The sequence below is a fragment of the Gastrolobium bilobum genome, unplaced genomic scaffold (assembly GCF_033153095.1).
Source record: "Gastrolobium bilobum isolate Gb01-03AN ecotype WA unplaced genomic scaffold, APGP_CSIRO_Gbil_v1 utg13508, whole genome shotgun sequence".
Lineage (NCBI taxonomy): Eukaryota > Viridiplantae > Streptophyta > Magnoliopsida > Fabales > Fabaceae > Gastrolobium > Gastrolobium bilobum.
This window is the reverse complement of record NW_026897498.1, coordinates 275,190-285,612: the sequence shown is the minus strand read 5'-3', so window position 1 is coordinate 285,612 and position 10,423 is coordinate 275,190. Positions and strand designations below refer to the sequence as shown.

The following is a 10,423-nucleotide window of genomic DNA, read 5'->3' as shown; positions in this document are numbered from 1 at the left end:
TAGGGACCACGAATAGCCTTTTTTATTTGCTAGGGACTAAAGCAAGCATGGTGAAATTTGTTGAGGACCAAAAAAGGTATTTACTCATATATATATATATATATATATATATATATATATATATATATATATATATGCAAATTGACCAGAGTTCAGTGTCTCTTCCGTTGTCCTTATCAAAAGGCTTGACAGAGGAGTCAAAAACCCTGTATGGGATGTTTCCCTGTATAAAAGCATAATATGTATGCAGGGAATAATTCGATTAATATACAAATATCCAAAATTTGGTTTCTTTTGTCTTTTTTGTGCTTTCTTCTAGAAGAAAAAATATTTCATGGTCCCTCTTTATTTCTTCTTTTCTCACTTTTTTCTCCTCTTTCCTCTATTTCTCTCTTACTTTCTCTCTTCCCGGCACACATGTGCCGGGACTACTACATATTCGCTCCTTCTCGAGCCACGAGATTTTTTTTCATGAGGAAATAAGAATATAATTATTATTCCAAAATTTATTCGAGATGATGATAGAATGGCTATAAATTGTAAGATTGTGTTTGGATCATATAAGGTAATGTTTCAATCGGCGGATTTGGAAAGTTAGCAATTTTTCATTTCCTTCTTCAAATTAGACTTCCAAATCCAAATAACCAAAATTTGGCCTTAAATCTTTAGCATTGGAGAAAATTCAGATTTGAATTTATTTTAATTTCCCCCTTTATAGATAGGTTGTTTTACATCACAATTCATACCTACCATTTAGAGGCGAGATAGAAATAAAATCCAGATTGTGATTTTTTTACATTAAGCAAGACATTATAATAATACTCTGAACCCTAAGTGATGAACATGACAGGCCCCATTTGAAAAGCTCCTTTTACCAACTCGATAGTCAAGTCACTCTTTCATCAGTTCATGTTAAACTTGTTGAGATGAATTGTCCTTCTCTAAAAAGATGCATTCAATTCTCTTAAATAAATACTGGTGTGAATGAAATATGTCACCAATTCAAAAAATCAAAGACTAAATTGCCAAGATCATGTTTGCCTCTATGATTTACATAAAATGGCAAAGCCCAAGAAACAAACCTATCAACATTTTTAAAGAATAATAGCCACCCCGCGGGGAAATGCTAAGTTAATAAAAGCAAGAAAAATGTATCCACTTTTTGTTAACATACTGAGAGTGCCTCCCTAAATCCAATGCTAAAACTAGTGTTATCCTTTAAACTGCTACTACCTAAATCTGCGTTGCCTCTCTGCATCATAGCCACCAATTCATTGTAGTCTATTCGGCTATCCTGAAATGGTAAAACATGAACATAACAGCATTGCCAAAATATGAATGAAATTTGGAATTTCAGTACAGCATAATCTTTGTTTAACATAACTAACAATCATGCAAGTCACACCTAACATAATACATGAGAATAAAAAATCAGAATAGCAAAGAAAGAATGGTTTGGAATGTTAAATAAATTTTCATTCAATTGGTATCAAGTTTCAATTCGATCAGGAACACCAACATGAGATCACTTATAACAATGCCAACCCGTTCAATTTTTTTTTTGGTTGGTTCTTGTTAGAGAATGATATAAATCATTAAAAAGGCCGTCACCCAATACTAAGGTTTTGGGTTGAAGTGGTTCTTTACATGGTATCATGGTATCAGAGCTTGAGTGACTACAAGGTCACAAGTTCGATCCTCACTGCCCCTCACTTTAAATTGGAATTAAAATAAAAAAGCACAAAAGGTAAACCAAAACTTGGGCCTGTGCAATATCCACGCTTCTAGCCCAAATAGCTCTTGCGTGAGGGGGTGTGTTAGAGAATGATATAAATCATTAAAAAGGCCCTCACCCAATACCTTAAGGTTTTGGGTTGAAGTGATTCTTTACAGTTCTTCCTTCTTAGGTGAATTTAAGTAGAGGATTTATCAATATTCAATCTACCAGGTAGAGAGATATAATATAAAAGCATTAATGTAATCTCACCTAACAACTTAAGTTTTTAGGTTAAATTGGATCTTTTATACTACCAAATTATGTTAAGGGCATCCTATTCTTCAAGCGTTATGGGTTCATTCATTAGATAACATAGCATGCGTTAAATTACGTTACTGTAAAATGTACGCACATTATTCTGATCAGCTTCTCGGATCATTTCCTCCAAGAGGACATCCTCCATACCAAATTCTTCACAAGCTTGAAGCTCACCTTGAGTGATGTGGTCACTATCATCTTTATCAAAATATGAGAATGCGTCAACAAAATGATCTTCCATATCAACTATGTTTAAATGCAACGTTGCAGCTATGAATTCTCCATAGTCTATTTTGCCACTGTTATCAAAATCTGCCTGCAATCAGAAACAAAAATGGGACAAATGGATTATAACAATGTGCTACTGTGCTAGTAGAAGTGATTTATTATAATACTTTTTTGATTTTTATTTATTATTATACTTTCGCTACTTTAATTGCATAAACATGTTTCAAGAAATGATTACAAAGAGCTTTCCTTGCAAGATTAATCATAAAAAAACATTTATCATAATCTTGGTCAAGTTACAACATGAACAAATCAAGTCCAATAGGATTGCTCCTACTAACATAATAAGAAGTCCTAAAGCAATGAGAATCCTAATATTCTAACAGGAGAAAATGTTTGGCTAAACCAAAATAAAGGGTACAAAATATAGGTTTATTTTGTGACGTTAAGGAAATTAAAGAAAATTCTGAACTAATACTTACAGCTTGCATTAGATCGAAAATTTCAGATCCCCTGAGATTAGCACCAAACGTTTTCAGTCCAACCTTGAGTTCTTCAAAACTTATTTGACCACTGTTGTCAGTATCTATCAGCTTAAACATTTATTTCAATCCAGAAATTTCTTCTTCAGAAAGATTCTGTGCAATAACCTTCACAGAACAATATGGAAAATATTAAAAGAGCATAATTTGATGATTCCAAATTGAATTTAAGATGTTGACATATTCAACTTTGCAAATAAAAGTCAATATATAACAATCTACTAGTCATCATTCCCAAAAGAGTGGAAAACATATATTCTCTTGGGACACATTTATGTAATAGAAAAATTACTAACTGTAAAAGTCGTTTTCTTCAGCTTGTTCGTTAAGGAAAACTGCTTCAGGCAACTTAAAGCCGCAGAATCAAGAGGAGCAACTCCATCAACCTGAAACCAAGGGTGACCTGCAAAGAAAAGGAACATGATCACTTACAAGATGGTAACAAAACCTCAAGTTCTATGATATTGTCACAATGACAATTAGTACTCACAAGTCAGAAAGTCTGGCAATAGAAAGCAGAATTTTTCGTCCAAAATATTTAAAAATACAATAAATTTGTTCTTAGGGTGTGTGTTTGAAAAAACTGAAATATTAACAGTACAATAATTTTAATCATAAACTGAAACTTACGAAGAACTTCATCAGCTGTTATCCTTTGTTTAGGATCACTAACAAGCATCTTCCTAATCAAGTCTTTTGCACTTTCAGATATATTCAGCCAAGGATCTGAAGAGAAATCAATATTACCATGCAAAACATCCCAATATATTTCTTGCTCCGTTCCTATTACCAAGGAACAAAATAAAAAATCTCAATTTTTAGAACCAAAAGAAACCTATAAGGAAATATAAATTAAACAAAATGATTGGATCATCAAGGGAAAGACATCTTAAGAACTCTTACCACCCCAAAATGGAGGTGTTTTGTAACACCCCGTATATATCCGGTATGTTATGATATCATCGTATTAAGCTGCGCTTAATTAAAAATTACGGAATATCTTTTTCTTTTCAATTATGACGTCATTATTCATTACCAACTTGATTACTTAATCATTTTCCAAAACATTGCCTGTATGTAAATTGCAAAAGACAGCTAACTGAAATACCTCATTAATTAAATAACATCAATATGTCTCTAGTCACGGAAAAACAACACGTAGACTGGACAACCCTAATAGTTTATACAACTCAAGCTCAAAAGTACTAATATAAAAGCGGCATGGACAAACCTCATGCTCGCCAAATAAGGCGTCAAGCCCAACAAGAGTCTCAACTCAAAAATCAATATAAAGGCAAAAAACATAAACAACATCCAAATCCAGTCATGTCAGCATACAGCATAAATATAATCAACTAAGCTCTAGCCTCCTGCCGCCAGAGGCATCAGCCCCCAAGTTACCTGAACCTGAAATAAGCGCTGCCAAGGCCAACAAGAGTCTCAACTCAAAAATCAATATAAAGGCAGAAAACATAAACAACATCCAAATCCAGTCATGTCAGCATACAACATAAATATAATCAACTAAGCTCCAGCCTCCTGTCGTCAGAGGCATCAGCCCCCAAGTTACCTGAACCTGAAATAAGCGCCCCCAAACGTGGGGTGAGATCTCTAAACAAGAAATCTTAGTAAGACAAGGGGTACTCAAGGATCTTCCACCGGAAGCTCACTTACATGTGTAATATAAGTTCAAAAGCAGTTTAACAATATCATTTCCAAATCAGTACAATGCAGCAGATAATCATGTCATGTGTGTCAATACTATTCTACTGGCCAGAGAAGTGTAGGAATACGTCTATTACCCACACAGTACGCGCCCATTGCCGTACCTACCCTTAGGATCATATCCCATTGGGTGAACACCACATACATATCATAAGCCATTGCACATATCAGCTCAAAAGCATTTCAAATATCAAAGCATGTAACACAACATACATATAAACCATTCCCCCATGGGATATGGTGGAACCACACAATGCCTAAACCGAGGACACGAAAGTTTACCTTGCAAGCTAACTATCCAATGTCAAGAGTCCACACAAGCTCAAAGTCCAAACACAGCAGAATCACAATCTGTTATGGACCAATCATTAAATCAATAATCAACTCTACAAGCATACAACATAAGACAACGCCTTTCCTTTACGTTTCATGTCTTTAGGCTTCTAACAAAGACACAAGCCCTTAATCACTTAGGTTCTGACTTACATTAATTATTACAGAAGTTCCACTTCATCAATCTAGGGTCCACAAACCCATAGTTCAGTTCTGTATGAACAGTACCTTTACTGTTCTCGGAAACCCAGAATATCCGAATATCTGACTGACAATATCCGGATATCAATATCCAGATATTTAGAACCCCATATCCGGATATCAATATCCAGATATTTCTACCCCAATATCTGGATATTTCGCGGCAGAACTCAGATTCTGCATTTCGCAAGATATCAATCCAAAGGTTCGACTTTTACCGATTACAGAAGCTAAAACATGCATTTCTAGGTGTGTTTAGCATTACCCAACCTTAAGTTATCAACTTTAGTTCATTACATGCATCAAGATTCCATTTTTTAACAAAGAAACTCAAGCACAAGGGTGATGATCATACCACAAGCTCAAAACAGAGTAAGAAGGTGCTCTTGGAGCTCACACAACAGCTCCAAGGTACTGACTTCAACAGTGAGCGAAAATGATGATTAAAGGTTGGTCCTTTGCACCAAAGATGGCTCTAGGCACCACCAATGCCAAGTAAAAGGTTCACACAAGCACCAAGTTCAGAGGCAGCAACTGCACCTCCCACAAAAGGCTCCCACAACCCAGCAAATAGTGACCCTCAACCTCACAATGCACTCTACAAGTGATTACTTGTTTAGAGTTGAAGAAATCAAGAAAAGGTAACAACTTGATCTCAAAAATGGTGAAGAGGAGCAATGAAACAGTGAAAAACAGTTCATCCTCCAAGAGTGTCACGTATAAGTCTGATATGGCCTAGGGATTTGGGCCAAATTTGCGTATATATAGTCACTTAAGAATTAAACACACAGTATTAGCACTAAATACTTCGCTTAGCATTTTAACCCCAAACTTAGGATTCTAAACCTACTCAATTTTACCAACTTTATCATATTTTTATTATATTTTTTGCAGCACCTTTCCGGTACGCGCTTTTACATAGCCAGTATCAGTTCTGGCACCAGTTCTCATTATTTTGACTTGAAACTTGAAATCACAGTCCTACATATTATTCTAGGAATATATACTCACTTATTATAATTTTCTGGGATACTTCATCGGTACGCATTTATACCGAGTAGCAGAACCGGTATCTGCACTTTTCGTCAAAAAGGCGACTTTCAATAATCACTTACTACAATTATTCAAGCCTTCTCATAATTATTAGGGTCAATTATGGAATTATTTTCTAATTTCACATAATTAATTAATTAACTTCCTTAATTAACGGTGCAGGTTCTTACATGTTCCGCATAAGAGAATGTATATGATCACACCAGCACTCCAGACATCAGCTTCTGGACCATAACGCTCGCCTAGAACTTCAGGTGCTATATAAAAAGAACTTCTAACCGCATCCTTGAAAACATCTCCTGTAAATGAAGATTGTTAGTGACAAACACTCATAGCAATCATATAATTATAACAATGCAAAAAAAAAAAATATTTGTTTTGTCAAACTTGTTATATTTAGGGAAGCATCAACAAGAATTCAATTCTTCAGGAAAGTTTTGCATGTTCTCATATGAAATTAATTATCTGTTACTACAACAAATACGACTCACATAATTATTTCGTACATCATAAACAATTAGAGATGGATTTTAACTGAACAAGGGGGAAAAAGAAGAAAAAAAATGAACCTGGTTTAAAGAAAACAGACAGTCCAAAATCTATTGCCTTGAGGGTGAAGTCTTCATGGCCATTAACGAAAAGAAATTTCTCAGGCTTAAGATCAAGATGCATTACTCCAAGGGTGTGGCAATCCTTAATAACACTAACTATAGTCCTTGCAAGTTTAGCTGCCTTTCTTTCCGTGTAATATCCCTTTCCCACAATCCTATCATAAAGCTCACCCCCTTCACATAATTCCATAACAACATGAACCGAAATAGCATCCTCATAAGCCCCTTTAATGGGAACAACATTGGGAATACCTGCCAAGTGATGCATTATCTGAATCTCCCTCCTCACATCCTCCACATCATCATCTGTCACCAATTTTTCTTTAGGAATGGACTTGCAGGCATACTTGTTCCCAGTAGCTTTCTCCCAACAAAGGAAAGTGGTTCCATATGGTCCTTGCCTAAGTTCTGGTCCCAGATTGTAGTACTCCTTAAGATAACCATTTTCTCTCTGCAAAACCGAATCTACTTGAAGCCCAGCAATTGATTGCTTCTTAATATTTATGGAACTTTTCTCGTTTTGCTGGCTCTGCTGGTCTAGTATGTTCCTTCTGCCTACCTGGCTCTAGTACAATGGTGTTCTGTTCCACGTGCTTTATTTGTTCCTCTGAAGGTTTATTACTCTCTTTATTTGTTGTCTGCTGCACCTGCTTTCTCTCCTTGTTGTCAAATTTCACTACCTCAGGAGGCTTTTGATGAACAGTCTCTGGATCATTTGGATTTGGCCTTTTACTCACAAGTGAAGGTGCACAAGAAATCTCTACGTGGTTATGTGAAACCCCTTCAATCGTTGGCTGTGACCACCAGAATGAACTCAAAAGAAAAGAGGGAGATAGTCCATCTTCTAAGTTTCTCGATCCAACACAATTGCTTCCCATCTTACACTTGTCACTGCCTCAGCATAAGCATATAAGAAACAATAACCAAACGAAGCCCCGAAATAGTATTCGATTTTCTGCACCAACCTCACTATTAAAATGAAAAAAAAGAAGGGGAAAACGAATTTCTATCTACCCTGATAGCTGAATGAGACCGATGATACCATAACGTGTGAAATAAAAATCTCAAAGATGTTTCCAAAAAATAAAAAATAAAAAAATCTCTCAAGATTTGAAAGACTCAATCACATTAATGAAACCCATTCTGGAAACAAAAATATGGGTGATTTGAAGGAGTCAAAAGGGGAAACTTTGAGGTGATTAGGAATGACCCTTGTGACAGAGTCTTCATATATATATTTGGAAAGTTCATGTCTAAGAAACAAAGAAGGAAATAGGAGGGAAAGAGAATGAGTGAGAGAAATACCAGTAGACCGTACCTGAGAAAAATGAGCTTCAAGAAGGTTTGAGGATGGTGAGCATAAAGAAAATGCGATAAGCAATGGGAATGCTGATGAATGGTTCTGAAAAATAAAAATGGCAAGTTATGAGGAAATTGAAGTTAAAAGAATTAAATCCGCGAAACCAAAAGGCAAGGGTATTGGGGTAATTTCAAAGAAGACAAGACAGTTGAGGGATGTTTTTTGCAGTGGGAATTCAATGCTAAAACGACGACGGAAGGACAATACCACACGTCGCACTCGTTGTAGGAGGTTACGTGGAAATGTAATCATTAGATGGAAGGAGAATCGTCTCTCACGTAAGAGGAACCGTTTCTGGGTAAACGTCAGGAAAAAGGAATCGTATTAAGCTGCGCTTAATCAAAAATGCGGAATATCTTTTTCTTTTCAATTATGAAGTCATTATCATTACCAACTTGCTTATTAACCAATTAATAAAACATCGCCTGTATGTAATTGCAAATAAACAGCTAACTGAAATACCTCATTAATTAAAATAACAATATGTATGTCTCTAGTCACGGAACTACAACACGTAGACCGGACCAACTATCAGTTTATACAACTCAACTCAAAAGCACTAACAACATAGTGGCATGGACAACTCCCATGCTCACCCAAATAAGGCAACAAAGCCCAACATAAGTCTCAACATCAACATCATAATAATAATGCGGAAAACATAAACAGCATCCAGCCCAGTCATGCTAGCAAATAAGCAGTAAAATCATAATCAGCTAAGCTCTTGCCTCCTGCCACCAGAGGCATCAGTCACCAAACTACCTGGACCTGAAATAAGCATTCCCCAAACGTGGGGTGAGATCTCTAAGCAAGAAATCTCAGTAAGGCAATGGCTCCTCAAGGATCTTCCACTCCAAGTTCACTTACATGTGCAATATATGTTTAAAAGCAGTTTATCATCATCAGTTCTACATCAGTGCAATGCAGCAGATAATCATGTCATGTGTGTCAATACTAATCTACTGGCCAGAGAAATGCAGGATGTACGTCTACAACCCCACAATAAGTACAAGACGCCGCTTGTATCCACCCCGGATCACCGTATTGTATGACGCCACATACTCAGGCTTACCGTCAAGATGGAACAACACATGCATATTAAAAGCCATTAACACATAAAGCTCAACATCAATTCATATATCTCAAAGCATGTAACACAGCATGCATATAACCATACCCACATGGGACATGGTGGAACCACAACATGGCTAAACCGAGGACACAAAAGCTTACCTTGCAAGCTAACACCCAAAGCCAAGAGTCCACAGCTCAAAGTCCAAACACAGCAGATTCACAATCTGTTATGGACCAACAATATATCAATAACATGCACCGCAAGCATACAATATTAAGACAACGCCTTTCCATTACGTTTTACGTCTTAAGGCTTCTCACCAAGCCATAAGCCCTTAATCATTTGCTTCTGACTTACATTAATTAATTACAGAAGTTCAACTTCCTCAAACTAGGGTCCACAAACCCATAGATCAGTTCTGGATGAACAATACGCTACTGTTCCTCGCAAACCCAGAATATCCGGATATTCCTCGGGGACATATCCGGATATCCAATATCTGGATATCTCATAGGCAATATCCGGATATCAAATATCCGGATATCACTCTGGCAATATCCGGATATCCAGATCCCCATATCCGGATATCAATATCCGGATATTCCACGGCAAATATCCGGATATTTCGCGACAGAATGCAGTTTCTGCATTTCGCGAAGATATCCCTCCAAGATTCCATTTTTAACACTTTCAAACGTTAAAGCATGCATCTTTATACTGTTTCAGGGTCATACCACTGTTGGTTACTTGTTTAACTCATTAAACATGCAAAGACACCTCTTTTACTCAACAAAACACATGGTCAAGGTTGGCACAACTCACCAAAGTCTAAAACAGAGGCAAATGGTTGCTCTTGGAGCTCACAACCAGCTCCCAAACTCTGACTTGGAAGAGTGCACGAAAATGCACAACAATGTGGTTCCTTTCTTCACAAAGATGACCACTTAGAGCTTCAACAACCAAGAACAAAGCCCCAACACTCTAACCCACTAACTCAGCCCCTTCGCAAGCTCAACACAGCCACCAACACTCAGAAGCAAGGCCACCAACACTCTCCCAAGGTCACTCTCACTCACACCAAATATTTAAAAGAAGGGAAAGGAAAGGAAATGGCTTCAAACCCCAAGAATGAAGAAGAGAAGCCAAAAACAGTGTTTGGAAAATCTGGTCAGCCACCCTCCACGCATAGGAGTCTGTTTTCTAGGGTTTTGTGCCCTCACGTAAGGCTTATATAGGCGGTTAAGTCATTAACACACAGTA

The 10,423-nt window shown here is 36.8% G+C and overlaps 1 pseudogene; it reads right to left on the bottom strand.

The window, feature by feature from the left end:
- Window positions 1–1,165: 1,165 nt before the first annotated feature.
- On the bottom strand, window positions 1,166–7,606 carry LOC133307422 (calcium-dependent protein kinase 26-like; annotated as a pseudogene).
- Between the last annotated feature and the right edge of the window lie 2,817 nt (window positions 7,607–10,423).